This window comes from Macaca thibetana, chromosome X, assembly GCF_024542745.1.
Source record: "Macaca thibetana thibetana isolate TM-01 chromosome X, ASM2454274v1, whole genome shotgun sequence".
NCBI classification, from domain to species: domain Eukaryota; kingdom Metazoa; phylum Chordata; class Mammalia; order Primates; family Cercopithecidae; genus Macaca; species Macaca thibetana.
Genome location: NC_065598.1, coordinates 98,629,079 through 98,635,528, shown reverse-complemented (window position 1 = coordinate 98,635,528; position 6,450 = coordinate 98,629,079). Strand labels below are relative to the sequence as shown.

Here is a 6,450-nt window from a genome sequence, read left to right as displayed (position 1 = left end):
ATAATTGTAATAGCCATGGTAATGACTGGAGGAAAAACTAAAAAATATACAGAAAAATAAATGAGAAAAGCATCAAAATGATACACTAGAAGAAATAAATCACAAAAGAAATTAGTAATAGTGGAACAAAAAAGTATAAGAAATGTAAAACAAATTTGAAAATATAAAACAAATAGCAAAATGGCAGAACTAAGTCTCTTCTTATCAGTAATTACTCTAAATATAAATGGATGAAACTCTTCAATTAAAAGGTGGAGATTGGAAGAATGAACAAAAATACATAATCCAACTATGTGCTGTCCACCAGAAACTTGCTTTAGATTCCAAGATATAAATTAGTTGAAAGTGAAATGATGGGAAAAAATATTCCTTGCAAATAGTAACTAAAAACAGGTGGGAAGGCTGTACTACTATGAGGCAAAATAGACTCAAAAATCGTTATAACAGATGAAGACAGACATTTTATATTTATAAAAGGGTCGAAACATCAAGAATATGTAACAGTTGTCTTTCTGCGCTACCCAGAAAGGGATCTATACAGTGTTGTTTTGGATTCGTGTCATAACTTAAAGGGAAACTTTCACAATGTTTGGAGCCCTTGATGTCCTGTAAATGAAGGAGGAGGTCCTCAAATTCCTTTCAGTAAGAACCTACTTAGGTGGCACCAACCTTGACTCCAAATAGAGCAGTACATCTACAAAAGGAAAAGTGATGGCATCTGCATCATACATCTAGTCAGTATGCCATCACTTTTCCTTGAGAAGGACCTGGGAGAAGCTTCTGGTGGCAGTTCATGCCATTGTTGCCATTGAAGTCCCTGCTGATGTCAGTGTCATAGCCTCTAGGAATATTGGCCAGCAGGCTATGCTGAAGTTTGCTGCTGCCAGTGTAGCCACTCCTATTTCTGGCCACTTCACTCCTGGAACCTTCACTAACCAGATCCAAGCAGCCTTCCAGGAGCCATGTCTTCTGGTGGTTATCAATCCCAAGGCGGACCACCAGGCTCTGACAGACGCATCTTACATAAACCTGCCCACAATTGCTCTGTGTAACACAGATTCTTCTCTGTGCTGTGTGTACATTGGCATGCCATGCAACCACAAGAGCTCTCACTTGGTGGGTCTGAAATGGTGGAGGCTGAACCAGGAAGTTTTGTGCATGCATGGTACCATCTTCTGTGAACTTCCATGGAAGGTCATGCTGATCTCTATTTCTACAGAGATCCTGAAATGATTGAAAAGGAAGAGCACAAGCTGCTGCTGAAAAAGATGTGATCAAGGAGAAATTTCAGGGTAAATGGACTGCTTCCACTTCTGAGTTCAGTGCCACTCAACCTGAGGTTGCAGACCAGTTTGAAGGCATACAGGTGCCCTCTGTGCCTATTCAGAAATTCCCCACTGAAGACTGGCCCACAGCCTGCCACTGAAGACTGCTTTGCAATTCCCACTGCTCGGGCCACTGAATGGGTAAGAACAAGCACTAGGTGGTCTTAAGCTGTTCTTTCACAGGCTCTTAAGCAAAATGAAAATAAAGCTGACGGAAAGTAAACATTAGTTTCTAAAAAGAAGAATATGTAACAATTATAAAATATATGCTCCTAACAACAGATCCCAAAAATATGTGAAGCAAAAACTGACTGAATTGAAGGGAGAAATAGACAGTTCTACTCTCTGATAATAGTTGGAGATTTTAACTCCCCATAATCAATAATTAATAGAACCACTGAAGAGAAGGTCAGTAAGGAAATAGGGGATTTAAATAACACCATAAACTTACTATACCTATCAGATATCTATAGAACCCTCCAGCTAACAACAAATACACATTTTTCTCAAGTTAAAATGGAACATTCTCTAGGATAGATCATACATTAGACCAAAAGACAGGTCTCAATACATTTTTTTTTTGTTGTTTTTTTGAGACGGCATCCAGCTCTGTTGCCCAGGCTGGAGTGCAGTGGCAAAATCTTGGCTCACTGCAACCTCCACCTCCTGGGTTCACGCCATTCTCCCGCCTCAGCCTCCCGAGCAGCTGGGACTACAGGCACCTGCCACCACACCCGGCTAATTTTGTTTTTGTATTTTTAGTAGAGACAGAATTTCGCTGTGTTAGCTATGATGGTCTTGACCTCCTGACCTCGTAATCCACCCGCCTCAGCCTCCCAAACTGCTGGGATTACAGGCATGAGCCACCGCACCCAGCCTTCAATACATTTTTAAAATATTGAAATCATACAAAACATCTTCTCCAACCATGATGGAATGAAAGCTACTTGGGGAGCTGATGTGAGATCATTGATTGAGCCTAGGAGGTCGAGGCTGCAGTGAGCCGAGATCGTGCCACTGCACTCCAGCCTGGGTGACAGAGTGAGACCCTGTGTCAACAACAACAACAACTATATATATATATATATATATATATCCTAGAATTCATTGCATAGCAATACAGAGAAGTCTTCATTGCTTTTTACAGCTGCATAGTACTCTAAGATATTGATGTACTGTAAGTTTTTAAACTAGCCACAAATCCTATTTGTGGACATTTTGTTTCTAATCTTCTGCTATTATGAGTTGTTCTGCAGGAATGGCTTTCTGTTTATGGCGTTATGTTTTGTATTTTATTTTACCTTCCTGTATTGTTTCTTTGGGACAGATTCTTAGAAGAAAGATTGCTGGTTCCAAGAGCAAATACCTATGTAATTTTACTAGATAGTATCAAACCCCCTGGTTGGGGTTATATCATTTCCTATTGCTGATGCAGGGAAGGTGAATCCCAATTGGGACCTAGTCCAGAAGATTCTTGGCTTCAACCAGGAAAGAATTCAAGAGCAAGCCGGTGGTAAAAGACAACAGTTTATTTGAGGTGGCAGTGTTACAGCTCCATGATTGCACCAGCAGAGCAGGGTTACTTCATTACCTCATAGGCAGTGTGTCAATAGTAGCAGTTCAGAGGCAGTTTTGCAGTCCTATTTATACCCACTTTTAATTACATGCAAATTAAGGGGCATGTTATGTATACATTTCTAGAAAAAGGGTGGTAACTTCTGGGCCTTTGGGTCGTTGCCATGGAAAGGGGTGGTAACTTCTGGGTGTTGCCATGGCAATGGTAAACTGACATGGTACACTAGTGGGCACATCTTCTGGAGAGGTGCTTCTGCCTCTTCCCGATTTTAACTAGTCCCCAATCTGGTCTGGTGTCCCAGCCCTGCCTCCGAGTCAAGTCCCACCTCCTACCTCATTACCACCAGCAGTGCTTGTGAATGCTATGTAATTGGTGAGAAGAGGCATCTCATCTTATTTTCTTTGCATATCTTATCAAGAACTAGGTTGAGGAGTTGAGCATTTTTGTGTATTTTTGGAGTCTTTAATTTATACAGATATATATTAGTTGTACATATTTGTGGTAAATGTAATATTTTGATACAAGCATACAATGTGTACTGATCAAATCTGGGTAGCTGGGATATTCCTCACCTCAAATATTTATCATTTTGTTGAGTTGAGAACATTCCAAATCTGCTCTTCTAGTTATATTGAAATGTACAATAAGTTTTGTTAACTATAGTCACCCTACTGTGCTATCAAACATAAGATCTTACTCCTTTTATCTAACTGTATTTTCGTATATATTCACTAACCTCTTTTTATCTCCCTCTCCTCATTACCCTGTTTAAGGAGCATTTCCAGTGAAATACTTGTTTGTATTTATTGCCCTTTTTCCTCTTAAGATGTTGTTTATTGCTTTTGCTTTTTCAACAGCTTTCTATATACTAGACATATAACCCTTTTCTGTGATGTAAGTTGTATTTTTCCCAATTTGTAGTTTTTTATTTTACTTTTCTTATGGGTCTTGTTTTTGCCATGCATTTTTTAAAAAAAGCAAATGTATCTTTTTTTCCATTATTGCTTCTGGATATTAAGTCATATTTAGAAAAGTTTCCTCCACTACTATGGTACAGAGAAATTGTTGTGAGTGTACTTTTGTGGTCGAGACAGAGGAGAGAACTATGGGTCATATGATATTGGTGTGCCAGATGTGAGAGGAACCCTGAGGGAAAGTGGCCATCATGTGAAAAACTTTTGTAAAATAAGTCATGAAATCAAGCAAATTCGACGTTCGTATGAAATTTTTAGCCTTGTGTTTATCTTTAAGAACACTACCTCTACTCTTTTCTGTCTCTTGTGGATCTGGATTTGAGCCCACCTAACTGGTAGAGAAGATGTTACTTGAAGCAGAAACTCCACTTTACCTCAGATGGGGCCCTCAGAAAACTAAATGGGAGGGACCACCCTTCTAGGAATAAGGAAAATACAAAACCAGTTTAGAAATCTAGCACTCTGGGCCAGGTACATTTGCTCACACCTGTAATCCCATCACTTTGTGAGGCTGAAGTAGGAGAATTGCTTCAGCCCAGGAGTTTGAGACCAGCCTGGGCAACATAGTTAGACCTCACCTCTACAAAAGTTTAAAAATCAGCTAGTGAAACTGGATCCCTTCCTTACACCTTATACAAAAATAATTCAAGATGGTTTAAAGACTTAAATGTTAGACCTAAAGCCACAAAAATGCTAGAAGAAAACCTAGGCAATACCATTCAGGACATAGACATGGGCAAGGACTTCATGACTAAAACACCAAAAGCAACGGCAACAAAAGCCAAAATAGACAAATTGGATCTAATTAAACTAAAGAGTTTCTGCATAGCAAAACAAACTACCATCAGAGTGGACAGCAACCTACAGAATAGGGGAAAATTTTTACAATCTACTCATCTGACAAAGGGCTAATATCCAGAACCTACAAAGAACTTAAACAAATTTACAAGAAAAAATCAAACAACCCCATCAAAAAGTGGGCAAAGGATATGAACAGACACTTCTCAAAAGAAGACATTTATGCAGGCAACAGACACATGGAAAAATGCTCATCATCACTGGCCATCAGAGAAATGCAAATCAAAACCACAATGAGATACCATCTCACACCAGTTAGAATGGAGATCATTAAAATGTCAGGAAACAACAGGTGCTGGAGAGGATGTGGAGAAATAGGAACACTTTTACACTGTTGGTGGGACTGTAAACTAATTCAACCATTGTGGAAGACAGGTGGCAATTCCTCGAGGATCTAGAACTAGAAATATCATTTGACCCAGTGATCCCATTACTGGGTATATACCCAAAGGATTATAAATCATGCTACTATAAAGACACATACACATGTATGTTTATTGCAGCACTATTTACAATAGCAAAGACTTGGAATCAACCCAAATGTCCATCAACGATAGACTGGATTAAGAAAATGTGGCACATATACACCATGGAATACTATACAGCCATAAAAAAGGATGAGTTCATGTCCTTTGTAGAGACATGGATGAAGCTGGAAACCATCATTCTCAGCAAACTATCACAAGAACAGAAAACCAAACACCGCATGTTCTCACTCATAGGTGGGAACTGAACAAGGAGAACACTCGGACACATAGTGGGGAACATCACACACCAGAGCCTGTCGTGGGATCGGGGTAGGGGGAAGGGATAGCATTAGGAGAAATACCTAATGTAAATAATGAGTTAATGGGTGCAGCAAACCAACATTGCACATGTATACATATGTAACAAATCTGCACGTTGTGCACATGCACCCTAGAACTTAAAGTGTAATTTTAAAAATAATAAAAAATAAAAATAAAAATCAACTGGGCATTGTGGTGCATGCCTGTAGTGCCAGATACTCAGGAGGCTGAGGTGGGAGGATCACTTCAGCCCAGAAGGTCAAGGTTGTAATAAGCCATGATTATGCCACTGCACTCTAGCCTGCATGACAGAGTAAGACCCTGTCAACGAGAGAGAGAGAGAGAAAAGGAAGGGAAGGGAAGGGAATGGAGAAAGAGAGAGAAAGAGAGAGAGAGAGAGAGAAAGAAAGAAAGAAAGAAAGAAAGAAAGAAAGAAAGAAAGAAAGAAAGAAAGAAAGAAAGAAAAAATCTACCAATCTGGTTTAACAAAAAGAAAGAAAATCTACCACTCTGGCCTGACAAAAAATCAAAAGAGAAAATAAAACCGCTAGCTCACGCCCATAAAGAGAACAAAGACTGAAGCCATAACAGTTGTCTCATCCTTTACTCTCTGCCTGTTCTGTCCTGGTAGGAGAAGTAGCCCATTAGTCCCATGCAAGAGGATGAAAGTGTGGGTTACAAGGTACCTCAGTTTCCCAAGATAGTGACTTCTCCCCACTCAACTACATCATTTCCTGTTTTGATGCTGGATTTCCAGGACTCAGTGTCAAGCTTAGACTAAACTTACTTGGAATGGAATCCAGTTGAGGTCATAGATCATGGAGTGGTGACTGATATCCATCTTGCTCCCCATGGATGTTTCCAAGAAATCAAGAGAAGGAAAGTATGGGATGCAGATGTGGAATTTGACTGACCATGCCTGGCCATCC

General features: G+C 39.7%; 1 pseudogene; it reads left to right on the top strand.

Annotated features, from left to right (window-relative positions):
- The first annotated feature begins 585 nt into the window (after window positions 1-585).
- Window positions 586-1,493, top strand: LOC126946018 (40S ribosomal protein SA-like; annotated as a pseudogene).
- The last annotated feature ends 4,957 nt before the right edge of the window (window positions 1,494-6,450 follow it).